The sequence below is a fragment of the Canis aureus genome, chromosome 17 (genome assembly GCF_053574225.1).
Source record: "Canis aureus isolate CA01 chromosome 17, VMU_Caureus_v.1.0, whole genome shotgun sequence".
NCBI classification, from domain to species: domain Eukaryota; kingdom Metazoa; phylum Chordata; class Mammalia; order Carnivora; family Canidae; genus Canis; species Canis aureus.
The window spans coordinates 44,392,134-44,407,931 of NC_135627.1; the positions used below are offsets into that span (position 1 = coordinate 44,392,134).

The 15,798-nt window shown below is 36.1% G+C and overlaps 1 long non-coding RNA gene across 1 annotated transcript; it reads right to left on the bottom strand.

Moving 5' to 3' along the window:
• Nucleotides 1-9,781: 9,781 nt before the first annotated feature.
• Nucleotides 9,782-15,137, bottom strand: LOC144287948 (uncharacterized). Its single transcript, XR_013355820.1, has 2 exons — nucleotides 14,907-15,137; nucleotides 9,782-10,386 (listed from the first exon to the last, which is right to left on the bottom strand). It is a non-coding gene; the product is annotated as an uncharacterized LOC144287948 (long non-coding RNA).
• Between the last annotated feature and the right edge of the window lie 661 nt (nucleotides 15,138-15,798).

The window sequence follows — 15,798 nt, forward strand, 5'->3', positions numbered from 1 at the left end:
TCTTCTTCCCTCTTAAGCTAATCCCTAGCCCTTCATTAGCTCAGTCATCACTTCTTTAAATAAATGAATCAAGTCAATTTCTATACTATCAAACTCACGGAAACATGTTCCTTTACATTCTGCCTCCCTTCTTTAGTCCATAAGTTCTCTATAAAGACCATGTGTATGTTGTTTATCATTTTGTCTGTAGTGCCTAGCACATTGCCTATACCTTGGAAAGAAACTCAATACATATTTGCTGAGTGAATGAATAAGTAAATGAGATATCAAGGCAAATTTTAGTAACAATCATCATAATACTGGTTAAATTACTTTGAAGGCAAGAAACAGATAACAATCTTCGCTAAGTGAACTGCTCACAGATCATTAGTTCATCTCTTTTATTCATAGATGAGGGCTCATACACCTTCCCCAAATTATGATTCTCAATGACAGATAACTATGGAATTATAGAGAGAGCACTCTTACATCTTTAGTCTGTCTCTGCTATTTCTAATGTGAAAATATCACTCAATACAGAAAATACCAGATTGTCTATATGGATAGAGACTTGAAGTCATGCTCTAAGTGACTTTCTAGAAGCAGATTAAGTACATGAAAAAGTTTAAATCTCTAGAATATGTTGTCTTAACTACCTCAATGTGCAAGGGGAAACAACTTTAATACTCATAATATCAGTTCTCAGATCATGAAGCACTAAAAATAAGCATTGGCAAGGACATTGAGAATGATTCATTAAAACAAACAAAACAAGAATAAATTCTGCAAGAGAGGATTTCAAAATTCTTGATGCTTATGATTAGCTGAGCGTACTGCTGTGTTGGCACAGTGGGGTTGCTTTTAGTGAATCCCAATCCTGGAAAGATTCAGGAAGATATTATAAAAATTGTTAAGAGCTTAGTATTAATAAAAGCTTTTAAACAAAGTTCTGCTTAACTGTGTTGTCTTAAAATTTTCAATGGTTAAGAAACACAAAGCTATTTATTATTAACCTCCAGAGCCTTGTGTGTCATGAGAGCCTGAAGCCCTGAAATGTAATTAACAGAAGAGAATTAACTCTCATCATAGAAAAAAAAAAAAAAAAGCACAATGGGAGAACCGGAAAAAGTCTGAAAATGACAGTAACGGACAAATAGTATTAACACCAGAAAACCCAGAGACACTTACAAGTGGGGGCAACAACCCTTTAAAACAGTGGCAAGCAAATTGAACCATCTGTTTCCAGAAACAGTTCTTATCAAAGGTCTTCCAGGCCTTTGCAGAATCATCAGTGAATCAAGTACACAATCTAATGTATCTATGGGCAACCAGAAAATATATAAATAGAACAGTACATTTTGACATAGTTATGTCTTCAAAATCACTTATTAGTGATGTACCTTTTAAAAGAAAGAAGAAATCATCCTCAAACTGTCTCAGAATCAGGCCCTGTGAGGGATGTTATTACAATATGTCAAGCTGTAAAAGAAATTCAGTATTATATAAGATAATCTATACAACAATAACATGTTAAGTTTATATTATAAGCAGATATTTTAAAACTTGTATCTTAATGGAGGCTGAGAAGCTAATAATTTACTCAACCAAGGTGGCAAAGTTTTTAATGGTAGGAAGAACAAATTTTTGAACTGGTACTATATGACTTTAAAGTCCATATTTTCAATGCAGTATTTCATAGACACTATTGAAGACAGAAGTGAAGTCCCAGATTCATCCTAATACCTGTAGAAAAATAATATCTGCAGAATTAAAAGGATGTGATTTTTCTAACAAGGTTACTTCCTTTTGAGACACTGATTTTTTAGGAGACGAAAAGTGGGTGAAATCCTTTTCTTCCCCATCTAAGGAAACGTGTGACATAGCTCCAGGAAGCATTTCTCTTAAGTGAGATTAAACCAATCATTAAAATCCCTGTGCTTTTTTTCTGCATTTCAGCAGTCCAAACATTAGAGAATTATTCCATGACAAAATGACTGTTATTCATCTATAGGTGGGTGACACAATCTGATAATAGGATAGGACTTTCATATTTAGAGGATAGACTTTGTCCACTTATTAGGCATGATGAATAAACTTGTTGCTCTATGACTGCTGGCTGCCAAGGTGTGACCATAATAGTAGTCAACCTAAAGGCTAAGCTGACATTGGGAGGCCAGAGTCCAGAGAATCCACATTTTTGCTTATCCTGTTTACCGAAGCCTACTCTAACTCTTGTTGTATAATCTTTGAGTGGGCTTAAATCATAGTTTCCAGTACTTGTATTTGAAACTTCCTAAGTGATATAAGTGATATTTGGTTAATCAAATAAAAGCTGGATTTTAGGATGAATAATTTCTCTAAGATGTGGGTGTAACATAAATCATGTGGTAAAATTTTTTCTCTAGCACCATTTTAGTTGACATTCAAGAAAAAGAAATTCAAATAAAAATTGTAATACATCTATCATCCCTAACCTAATTCAGTGTAATGTAGGCACAACAATGTAATTAATTAAAATTATTTGGAAAAATAGGCATAATGATACCTTTAGTTACAGAACAGCAAAATATTACCTTTTTTTCCCTTAATTTGCCAAAAGGTCAGATTTTGTTAGGCCTGGTTAAAAGCCTTCAGTGGAATTTCATTTCCTTATATAATATGCTTTTCTAACCAAGGTTCTTACCTAACCATTCAGTTAATTTGGCCTCACATATGAGGAACCCCTCTCATACTTCAGACCTCAATGCAAATGGTACCTTCTCCAAGAGCCTTTACCTTCCCACTCTGTCTAGAACAATCTCTTCCTTCAATTACTACTTATTAACTCATTTACTTCCTTTGAAGCTTTTATCTCTAGCCTGAAAGTTATTTTTTTGCTTAATCATTTCTTTACTTGCTAATCTCCACCTACTCTCAGGATGTTATAAATCCACCATGACAGGGAACTGCTTGTCATTCTCACTATTAAATAGTGAGAACAGTGTTCTATTCCAACAAATAGAACAGTGCCTGACTCACAATGAGGCCATCAATGAATACATGGTGAATAAATAAATGAATAACTCAATAATGGATGACTTTTGAAAACACCAGTGATGTCTCAGTTTTGTTTCAGAGTACTCTTGATAAGCGGAGTATACTCTTATATTCAAATAATAGGAAAGTACTATTCCTTTTTAGTGGTCAATCGGGTTTAACAAGCCAATCTTAAAACTCTCTCATGAGAGTTTTCCCTTAGCCTAACACTTTATTAATTTTCTATTTTATAAATTAAGTTAGAGATCTGTCTTTGAGTGATAAAAAATAAATCTTTAGATAGCTGTGACTAGGGAGGGAGGGATAATGCAGCCCAGACTTCTGGAGGGCAGAGCTTCTGAATGGCTTACCCACCTCCTATTCCAACTGAAAAATTGTGTCCCAACAATGTTCCCTTGATGAATAGCTTGGCAATTTCAAAACTGTGAGGTTTTTTCTCTGTTTACCTGATGTTAAATTACAGTATCCACAAGCATTTAGAAGTACAAAGACCACAAGGCCTTTTCTAACACCCATTTCACATCTACAATTACCCAATCCTAAATACATGAGAATAATATTGACTCTTCAGGATGGTCTTCTTTTTAAATAAAATGAAAAGACTTACATGCTAGTCTGTACTCAGTTTTTCCACAACTTGAATTTAGTTGGCAATATAAAATACTTTTTTTATCACAGATAAGAGAACAACCTAATTCTTAAACTGTGATATTCCTGAGCTGAAAATAGAGTTGTTCTCCTCTCCTTGGTAAGGACAACTGTTTAATTAACCAGGATACTGTCAGTACTGTATTAATCACGTCTTTTTGTTTGTTTGTTTCTTCTATATTCTGATGATTTGACATTGGGGGGGGGGGCTTGCTGACCCTATAGGGATTGCCCAGCCAGAGTTAGCCAGTTCCTCTGGATAGTAAACAATTCTTCGCCTTGAAGCATGCTTTTCAAATGCAAATCAACCAATCCAGACCTCATCCTCTCAACAACCTCCATTAACAGGCTTTTACCCTCCAGGCCACTCTCCACCTGCCCTTACCACTCTGGGGCCACCTGAGCCTTAGAACCCTCTTGACAACCCTCTTGACTCTGCTGCTTCCCCATGTGGACTTTTTTCTTGGCCACGGTGATTTTTGTCTTCTGATCTGTTGTCATCACCAAAGCTAAATAATAAGACCTCTTAAAACAAGTACATCAGGTATAATTGTATGACAAGTTATAAAACAAGGGTTCCTGAAAAGGAAGTGACAGGTTAAAATTCTTCTACTGGGTTTAAAAAAAAAAACTGGAAAGATCCTGAACACTGGAAACTGAGTGAACAAATATCAGATCTGTAAAATAAATATTATAATGGCTTTTCCTTTTAATGGTGTTTGTAGGTTTTCACAATTTTGCTTTTAATGTGATTTAATTCTGTTGTTTTTGTCTATTATCTTAAGTTCTATCACATCTTTTGATTTTGAAGAAACATAATACTTCAAATTCCAGAGGGACTTCAGGTTACTCTACAAATATGTTGTGTACCTATCCCCCTAGTATTGTAGATTTTTTCTGAATCCTCCCCTTGGAGGTAGTTGTCAGTATCACATGACCACCTAGGGATAAGGTCAATTTCTGGGGTCCTAGAGACTAAAAATGAGTAAGTAAAGTAGAGAATAAATGTAAATTAAGTCCTTGAGAAAGGTGAATGTTGTGAGAGTCAAGGACCATCATCATCACCAGTCAGCCAGGATTTATTAAAGACTTTTTAATGTTAAGTATACTGTAAGGCATTAGGTACATAAACATAAAAATTATAAGGTCCTAATTTGAATCAGGGTTTGATCAGAGAAGCAGAACCAAATGGGTGATATAGCAAAAGGGAATTATTATAGGGATTAGACCTAACACAATAGAGAGCTAATGAGTCTATACAAGGATGCTGCCTTTTGTCTAGCATTGAACCTGAAGTCATGATAGGTCAGCCTTGCATATAATTCAGAGAATAAGGAGAAACTGGAATGTACAAGGGTAAAGTAAAACTTACCTCTGTGTTTTACCACATTGAGATGATGCAGGCAGACCACATACAAGGACCCAGAAGAGGTCCCACAGGACCAGTCAAGAGGGTCCTTGGCTACACATGGGATAGAAATTAAATGAAAGCTAGGAGGAAGTGAGAGCAGAGTTTATTGAAGATATAGAGAGAGTGCAGGTACAGAGTGTCTGAGAGACTCAGAAAGGAAAGGAGAAACTTGTCTTTGCTCAGTGCCTGGGGTTTTTACTGAGGATTGTGGTCTGGTATATGTATCTTCTCAGGCATCCAGAAACCAGTTAGAAGAAAAACATGGGCCCAGGTATCCTTCATTATTCCTTGGAGCCAGAGGGCCTTGGCATCTAGATGCCAGTAGTCTGGAATGTGCATGTGATGGCTTTGTCCCGTCAGTCTCACCTAGTCCTTCCTTGAATGTTGTCTACTGTGGTGAAACACTTTACAGGTATCATTAACTCCTGTCTCTTACAAGAAGAACATACACTATTTGTTCTATGAGTCATATATAAAGTGGGGTACGTGTCCTAGCAAGCATAGAAACAGGAAAAGGAGCAAAAAGCAGATTTTGATGGAGTCCTTCAGTTCCCCTATGTCAGAAACTTGATAATGTGAATGACCTACAGAAGAAGCTAGCATTGTTCATCATTCACCACAGAACTAAATGCACATCTGGTCCATGGCAGAGAGAAGTTGAAAGAGGGAATATTTTGGAACCTCCAAGAACTGCTGGCCTGCATACTGTGTCATGCCATTTTCAGAGTTAACAGGACAGAGACTACACGTGTGATCTGCCAGTGTTGGGCACCTTATACCAAACTCAGTGCATACAAAAGACTTCTCATTCACTTCTTTCCAAATCTTGCACAAATTTCTATCATGGCTGCCTCTAACCTAAACTGCAAAGGGAAGCTAAGTTCCAATGTGGCTATGTTGGCATAATAAACACCACAAAAGTCCATCGCTTGTCATGCTGGCATCCATACATGCCTCTTTTAACCATACTTAAACTCTCAGGAAAAATAACAGTAAAGCCAGGCTTCTGCTTAAAATCATACAAATATCCATTATACAACTACAAACCATACTAATTCTTTCTTAAAAAGGATACAAAGTTTATCTACCTTGAGTGATGTTCTTTTCTACCTGAATTACATTGACTCTTTGATAGTTTAGAAGTTAAATACCAAGATATGAGGTTGACACATCTTATGTTAGATTACAGGGGAATGGGAGAAGGTAAATTAATTCATTAATTAATGGTTTTACAAATGGATTCATATCAGAATAGGAAGAAATATTTAAAACTATTATAATCCTCAGTTCTGCAACTACTCCTGTGTTCCTAATTGCTATTTGTAACTATCTTCCTTGACTACCCACCCATTCCACATGGCTTTTCCTCTCAGCAATCACTTTGTCAATCCTAATTTTTTGCCTGGTAGAGTGATACAAAATTTCTATCCTGAGAGGTTGGGTCCATTAGCAGTCCTGCCTGACCAGAGTTGTGGTTTTTCACTGCCTTTTATCATCTGTCCTAAAAGTACTGAGCAACCCTCCAGGCAATCATCTCAGTTGCACACATGTTCCTTCTAGCCCCATTATTTGGTAGTAGCTCAATTTCTCTAGGATATTAGAATTATTCCCCACAGCTGGTACAGTGCCTCCCTTCTTTCTCTATTGATTCACTAGCACGAGGAACCCAAATTGGCTAAATGGCAACTTCAACTTCAAATTTAATGGAACCCTTGATGAGACCCCTGCCTGGCAGAGTCATTCTTCCCTTGTGAACTAAGACGCCTAGAGCAGAAAAGCCCAAATTCACAATTATTGGAAATAAAATTTTTGTTAGCAAATTACTGAGGCATAAAGGAGAGAAATAACTTCCATTTTGATCACTGATTCCCAGATCTGTGAATACAGGCTAGGAAGAAACAGCACCACATGTTAATCACTGACTGAGTGATACTATGCCGTAAGGAAATTACCCAACCCCTCAAGATATTTCCAAACAAGTGTGGTTATACCTGAGTCTTCAAAATGCCATTCCATCATTCTCTCAGAATAACTTTCAGAATGAAAGGAAACATGGTAACATCAGTGAAGTCTATGAGCATGATCCAATTGTCACACTTCACTTACCATAAAATTAGTTGTTTGGTCAAAAGCAGTGCTGGGTGGATACCATGATAATTAAGCCATTCTATAAATACATGAATGTGGTTCTGCCAAAAGCATTGTGAACAGAGAATAAAAATCTGTATCTAGAGTGTTTATCCGGTGAAAATAATGCACTCTCCCTTCCATGAAGGGTATATTTCAATATAATCAACCTGCCACAAGGTGGTAGATTGATGCTCAAAGAGTAGTCACTGATTGGTGGCTGTTGCCAGACAGGAATGTAAGATCATATTGCTGGTCCCATGAATAATACCCCTGCCAACACAGCCACCTGCATTGTAAGGGTACAATTTGACTAATATTGACAAAAAATGATTATATTATCCATAAAACTGAAAATATCCCTTTAATCTAAGGTTATCTTTTGGTGAGTATTTCTATGGGTCACCAGTATCTTTATATTCTCCTCCCCTTTGTAAAGATCTTCTCACATGCCTCTCTCCAGAACTCAGTGCACCAATTTTCCAGTCCAGTTATATGAAAGACTCTGATCATTCAGAAAAACCATTACACCCTGCCTATAAATCAGTGTAGACCCATAACTCTGATCATCTTTCATTCCAGATAAAATGAACAGCCATATGCAATGCTTGATATTCTGGCCACTTAAAGAATTTCCCTTCATCATCATCCTTCAAGGACACCCTGGGATGGGATATTTTTGTACACATCTATTTTCAGGTGTTTTCAGCATTATCATATAGAACTACCTGCCAACCAGATTCATTTTTTTTTTCCTTAGTCAAATGTTCATAGGGAACTCCCCATGAGCACAAAGAGGCAGATTGAGAGGGAGGAAGTCAAGTGGCAGCAACAGAAGACATAGGCATCTAAGCCAAATATTCATGCAACATTTTTATGCCTTCAGGACATGGTTGGGCCTGATCTTTTATAAACCAGGTCATTTTCTAATGGAATGCTGCTGTGCATTGAGCGTCTTCGTTTTTGTAAGTCAGATACATCCCACAGTTTATTATGATTTTGGAGCCTAAATCAATGGCAGCAAGTCCATCTTCACAGATGGCTTACAAAAAATATCCATCCCAGAGCTCTTCACAAAAGCTAGAACTCTCCTCACAAACATATTTCTCCTTTTAGTGAGAAGAGTGTCCTTCCCATCATCCTGTGAATAGAGTTTGGAATTGGCTGACCAGGCTTTACACGATAAATTTGCTATATCAATCCTAATCTCCCCTAAAAATGTGGACACCTTGTATAGTATACCAACCAGATTAGAGAATTTAAACTTCATTCAGTGTGACACACCTTTGGGTCTAGGCTTTATAGTCTTATTGAAAAAACAGTCATAGGATTAATAGCAAGCAGCAAAGATAAAGGGTAAAAGTAAAAGCTAAAGGGAACAAACTGAGCTAATAATCAGATGATGTCTGCAGTTGTGGGTATGTTTTAAAGACAAACGGTTAGGATTTACTAGGCCATATTATAATTTTTGAATGGATAAACAGCCTTGTGGTTCTCTAATACCCACACAGGACTTCAAATATATCACAACAGTTTAAATTTGTTTTAGTATGCACACGCTTACAACTTCTGCCCCACATCCCAATGGCCTGCTACATCAATTCAATTGAATGTATGGAGCTTTAAAAGGTCTTTGAGGAAATACTAGATTCATTTTTCAATAACTTAGTTAAGTGTACAAGATAAAAGAATGATCACAGGAAAATGATATAATATATCAATACTATTGACCAGTAGAGATAAGAAAGGGCAATCTGATTCCACCCTGAGGATGAAATGAGGAAGTCTGCCTTTATCTGGTGCTTTAAATATAGTCAGCCAATAGAAACAAGCCTAATTTTCTGTCTTGGTCTATAGATGCTTTCCACTGCTTCCAGCTCTTATCTTTTCTCTTCTTCTTATCCTGAGCTCCACGCTCTGGTTTCCCACAGCTATGTTTTGCTTTGGTGTGTTTTCTCAGCTGACTTCTTTTTTCAACTCACTTAAGGAGAAACCCTCTGCCATAATAAGCAGTTTCAGATATAATAAACTCTGATTAATTAACTTCACAAATCTATAATTATAAAGGGTAGCAACTAGACCTATGGTAAGATAGAATGGTATAAGAAAACTATCTGGGTTTTCTACAGAAATCATTCTAATGAGATAGTCTTGAGAAATCCTTGATTCTTTAGTCTAATAAACAAGGTAAGGAGAAATTATTATAGGCAATTATTTATTAGTACGTAGCACTATAGTATGGTAATATAGTTCTTTATATGATATATACTGATCACATGCATCATCAAGGACTATTTCTGGAAAATAGTCACCTGATTTTTTAGGCTATTAATTTTTTCAGTTAAATATACAAAGAAGTTTCTTTTCATGTGCTGAATATGCTATTTTCTCTGGCTATGTTGGTGATATATACTGTACATGAGGATGCCCCTCCTTCATATAACCTATTTATACATGTCACTATTCATGTGCCATGGAGCCAGATAGTCAGAGGTGACGATATGAAGAAAGGCTGAGCCTCACTGAATTCTAATCTGGGGGAAAAGGGGACCAAGAACACTCAGAGTCAGATTCCAAGGCTTTGTCTCATCCAGGTTTTATTAAGAGATCTAGTAGATTAGCTATAAGAATGATTAACTTTGGGAAACAGAGAAAAACATGTTTACTTCGACTCAGGACCTCTCATGTCCCCAGTGTGCTGAGGACTTTGAGATTCAGTTCTCAGATAGGCTCTGCAGCTGGTCACCCACATATATGAACACTTGTTTTTATACAGGCTTCTGAAGAAGATGAGAAAGTGGTAGAGGAGGTGGCTGGACATCTATATTCTACTCAGCATGTCCTGGAATTGGGTTAGAGCTCCTTTTTCTGGATTTAATTGTCATATGGTTAGGGAGTCGGTACCAAATTATGACAATATTTCTTTTTCATAAGGCATTGTCAGATTCCAGAATATACTCAGAAGCTAATTGAACTCTTTTTTATAAAAAGGCTGTGAAACTCTAGAGACAAACAGGGACCCATATGAGGGCTATTCTTCCAGCTGTGCATCCAGCACAGCTCTGACTTATGGAGGATCTGTGGCTTTGGGAACAATGGAAGATGACACCCTTGACAAAAATATTGACTTGTTCTTGTTGCAGACTGTTGTTGACAGTGGCAAAGGCAAGCTTCCAGGAATTAGTCTGTAGGAATAGGACATTGACAAGGTTGGTCAGAGCAGAAGTGGGGGGAAATTGGGTTACTACAAAGGTATAGCAAATGGCAGACATTTTATTATAGGTTCTTGTCAAATGTTCTCTTGGAAATGTCTCTGAAATGCTGGGTTTTTTGTTTTTTGTTTTTTGTTTTTTGTTTTTTTTTTGCTGGGTTTCGCAATGATCCCACCTGTATGTATAATCTGTATGAGCAGATTATAGATGGAGCCATTAAAATGTAAACACAAAAGCAAAGCTGAGTAAGTCATGAGAATAAAAGGTACAACACAGAGAATATAGTCGATATTGTAACAGTAATATTGTAATAGTGCTGCATGGCATGGCGGTAGTTACACTTGTGGTGAGCACAGCATAACCTATGGAAATGTTAAATCACTATGCAATATACCTGAAACTAATGTAACATTTTGTGCCAATAATACTCAAAAAAAACCCCACCACAACAACAAAAAAACAAATTTGACTTCAACTATCTATCTGCAAAGACTTTAAGGCCAGGAATCATAAACAAAACCAAAACCAAAAAAGAACATTTCAAAGTAGTGATAAGTTTATTTGAGGAGGAAAAAAAAAATAAGTGAGGATTTTAATTCTCTTCGTATTTATTTTTAAATGATTTTTTCTTTTGCTGTATTCCAGAAGCATTTTAATTTTTGATTTAAAAATATATGGTGGGGGGCGCCTGGGTGACTCAGTTGGTTGAGAGTCTGACCTTGGCTCAGGTCATGATCTCAGGGTCCTGGAATTGAACCTTGGTGTCAAGCCCTAAGTCATGCTCCACGCTCAGTGGGGAGTCTGCTTGTCTTTCTCCCTTTCCTCTTACCCCTCTCCCTGCTTGTGCTCTGTCTCTCTCTCTCTCCTAAATTAATGAATAAAATCTTTAAAAATAAATAAATAAAAATATAATGGGAGAACTGGAGTTCATGGAGAATTTCTTTGTTAAAATCATATCCTTATAAGTAGCTTCAGTAAAAGTAGGATTGTGGATTATTTGAAAATGCATTTTTTAAACCTTGATGCTTTTATTTTAGGCAATTCCAGTCAGTATTATGTGTTGAATCTACTTCCCATTTGATTGATATGATTGATTTTTATGAACTACACACATGGCTAAGAGGGTATTTATGGCATTTGGCACTGAGACTAAAAAGTAATCACAGGTTGTACATTATTTCTAAGAAATTGATGGTATCATACCCTTATTTAATTCAGATTTCTTCAGGGGCTTTCCTTAGTTTTATTATATATCATCCAATTAAAAAGCATGACAGAAAAAGATTCCTAGGCATGTTTAATTTGACTTTACACATACTAAAATCATTCTGAAAGGGAAACTTGTTTATATCAAATAAATTCAACTGTAGCACCAAGTATTAAAGGCAGTAAACTCCATTTTTTATGTACTTTCTGAGTTGGGTTGACTAGGAGGTGAAATGGACTTGGTCATACATCTGCTGGATCTGCCAGCGCCAGGTCTCTTGAAATCCAGAAGATGGCCTCGAATTGGAACAAAATCCTTCACTAAAAAGATGTCCTTCAAAATAATCTGTTGCTATCACTGTTTTCATTAAAAAGTCAAATTTGTTCATTTTTTAAAAAGAATACCTAGTTTTTTCTTTAAATGTGTTTTGCTGATCAGAGCATGCACCCCTCATAAAAATTATGGGCATACATGGAAAACTAGCTCCAAGGTGTTGCTGTACTTTTGCATATGAGCAGACTGCTGGCATCTCATCTCCCTGATTATGCAAAGATGGGATTATCGCAAAAATTACTGACAGGCTGCTACATTTGGATTTCCCACTTCAAAAGTGGTGAATTGTTTCCTTTATGTTCTGTGACAAATGACCTACCTAGCTGCTTGGCCATGCAGAGAAGCTCGGAACAAACACAAAAGCTGACAGGACCACTGATACTGGTGAACGCTGGTTGCAAAATATAAATGTCCACTGAAAAGAGATTCTTCAAGTATAATCAGGTAAGTATTCTTTGAGTTATAAATGTTCCATGAGCTGATTCTTGAAATTATTACCAACTGTAGCAATAAGTTTAAAGAACACTCAAACATTGTGTATACTATTCAGAAAAACTCAAGAAATAATATGGTCAGTAATAGCACATACATGTAGTATATACATGCACGCATATATAAATACACACACATATATAAAATATACCCATAAAGGCATGTGTGTGTGTAGAGAGAAGAGAGGATTGAAATGAAAATGTCAACTGTGAAAACCTGTGAACTCCCCCCACCCCGATCTTTGACTTAGAAATAAATAACAAGATTTAGTAATAGATTGTCAGGAGACTTCAATTATTTCCCCAAATTTTATAGTACACTGTTAGGTGTATACGTAGTGAGCTATTTACACAAGGATTGATATTTCTATTAGACTTCTTGATACTAGAGTCATCTTTCTTTTAGGAAAACATGTCTAGATCAGGGTTTGAATTTACGGGATGTTCTATGAAATTAAAAAAAAAATTGGTAAAGCATCTTGAAAGGGCAACAAGGTCAAGAGATAGATTTTAGGATAGCAGGGTCTTGAACCCAGTTGCCTTAACAACATATGTAACAAAGCCAAACAAATATGAAGCAGTGTCCACAACTCAACGTGTTGAGAAAATGAAAACCCAAACAGTTGCCATGTGTTCAAAGAAGGGAGAACTTCCAGAGCATGAGATAGGTACTTAAAGGACTGATTTACGGTGACTGAAACTCAGCTTATAAATAAAAATTTAGCCTCAGGAAGCATCTAACTATAGAATAAGTTGTTTTTTCTGATTGAGAATTTCAGACTGTTTCTATCAATCAGAAATATCTGAAGAAAGCTTACTTAAATTGATTAGATTGCCATTCTCAGGCAGGTCAAAGGTCCTTTAGATTCTAAAGATGTGCAGATAAAATAAGTTGCTTGGTTTGACCAGAAATTCTTGGAAAGCCCTAGAGACCACACAGAGTGATAAGTTTATCAAACATGGATTACTAATCCATATAATCCTAGCACCTGTCCTTTGAGGAAACAAGACAAAAATTATTTCCTCTAATACACAAACGATAAAAATGCAAGTCCAAAATGGCAAGATGTTTAGGTCACCATTGGTTAGAAACAGGATGTGAATTAAACCTTTTAAATTCCAAGTCAAATATTCCTTCCTTTAGGCCAGAATGACTTGTAACCTAAAGTGTTTTTCTCATTCCTTTTTCCATTTCTCTCTCCTTCATTTCTATGCCTTCATGTTGTTCCAATACTCCTTTTAATGTCCAATTCTTTCTTGCTGTTTCTCTCTTTTACAAAAATGAATCTTTGACATTTTACCTTATCCTCTAGACCAATCAGAAATTTAGTTATTTAGGCATTGTAGGATAATATTACATAATATCCCTTCAGGCAAGAGTTTTTGAATTTGAAATTATTATCACTGGCCCTATACAAATGAATTGTGGTCAATTGTCTTGATTTATCTCTATATTTCTTGAGCTCTAATCGTGTAACACAATTCACTTTTGAAATACATAGGTGTGTTTTTTTTTTTAATTTGCAGATATCTTTTAAAAATTAAAGGTGCTCAGTCTTCTTTAGCCCCCATTATCATACTATCATTTATGTCTGAAAAAAAATTCTTTGAATTTCTTCCAATTAGGAAATAGTTTCTCTGGTGAAAATTCTTTGGAAGCTTCTATTCTTCAAAACTATTACGAACTTGGTGCAATGGCTGAGTATTAGCATTCACCAATTAATTCAATCATTTGACAACTGCAATGAACTTCCTATATACAGATGTCCTCTGACCAAGAGTAGCAGAGGCTGCCCAACACAACTTTTCCCATCCAAATCCACCCTTCACATGATTCTTAAAAAAAAAAAAAAAAGTTTATTTATTTATTAGAGGGGATGGTAAGGGCAGGGAGAGACGGAGAGAGAATCTCAAGCAGATCCATGCTGAGTATGGAGCCTAACTTGGGGCTTTATCCCAAGACCCTGAGATCATGACCTGAGCTGAAATCAAGACACTTAACCAGATGCTTAACCAACTGATCCACCCAGGTGCCCTAACTCCTCCTCAGAATCTAATTGAAAATAAACCAAATGCTTATGTCAGAAAATCTTGTTTATTCAAACCCTTTCATTTCTCATATCTGTAGTTTTCAAATTAGAAGGAACTCAAATCATAAAAGGAGCTTATTCAAAATTATAAGTTGTGCTTTCCTTGGATACTTGTAAGATTTGTTCCCCTTGCCCTCACACAGCAACTCTGGCCAATTTAACATGTTGATAAATTGTTTATTCCATATGCTACTTCTCTAAAAAGCATATTATGTTAAGAAAATAGAAGATATATGATAGTCCTCTACACTTCAGTTGATGACTGGCTCAAAAATATTCACACAATTAAGCAGAATGTTAAAATCCAAAGATTTCTGGTATCCTTGTCATATCACATTTTGTTTTATCTCACTAAATCACTTCACATTTTACCTCAGAGAAAAAACTGAAAATATCAAATTCTCACTTCTCTCTCAATCAAGTTATTTATATTTATAGCATCATGTCCTCCTTCTCAGCAATATAAACAAAGGTTTTTCTCTCTTGCTTAAGGCTGTTTCCTTTAGTACTTCTCTAGATCCATTTCACTCTTCTCCTCAAACTTGTTTTTGAAACTATATCCTTGCTCTCATGCTTTCATTTCTTCTTTCTCTCCCAAGTATTTTTTTTTTAATTTTTTTTTTTTTTTATTTATGATAGTCACACACAGAGAGAGAGAGAGAGGCAGAGACACAGGCAGAGGGAGAAGCAGGCTCCACGCACCGGGAGCCCGATGTGGGATTCGATCCCGGGTCTCCAGGATCGCGCCCTGGGCCAAAGGCAGGCGCTAAACCGCTGCGCCACCCAGGGATCCCTCTCCCAAGTATTTTTCTTCAGTATACAAATGATGTAAATTCTCTATCACTTTAAAACAAGACAAAACCCGAATAAGAATACACCCACTCTTTTTACTATGTGGCAAAAACAAAACAAAACAAAACAAAACAAAACCAACACTGGTTATCTCAAAGTATTTATTTCCTTTTTTTCTTGAACTTGTGTTTTATCATTTTGTTTTCCCAATGTTATATTCTTTCTTATTACCTTATCCATTATCAGAGTTTTTATTTCCAATTATAATCTATTGGTTCCCAAATCTACATATCAGCCAAAGCATCTTTCTTGACCATACCAGTTTATCCATTCCATTTTTGGAATTTTCTGTCTGGATATCCTAAAGATACACCAAATCAGTATGTATATAATAGAATTCATTATGTTTCCACCAAAATTTATTTCTCTTGAGCTTATTGTGGCTGACAACATACCCAATTACCTAAATCAT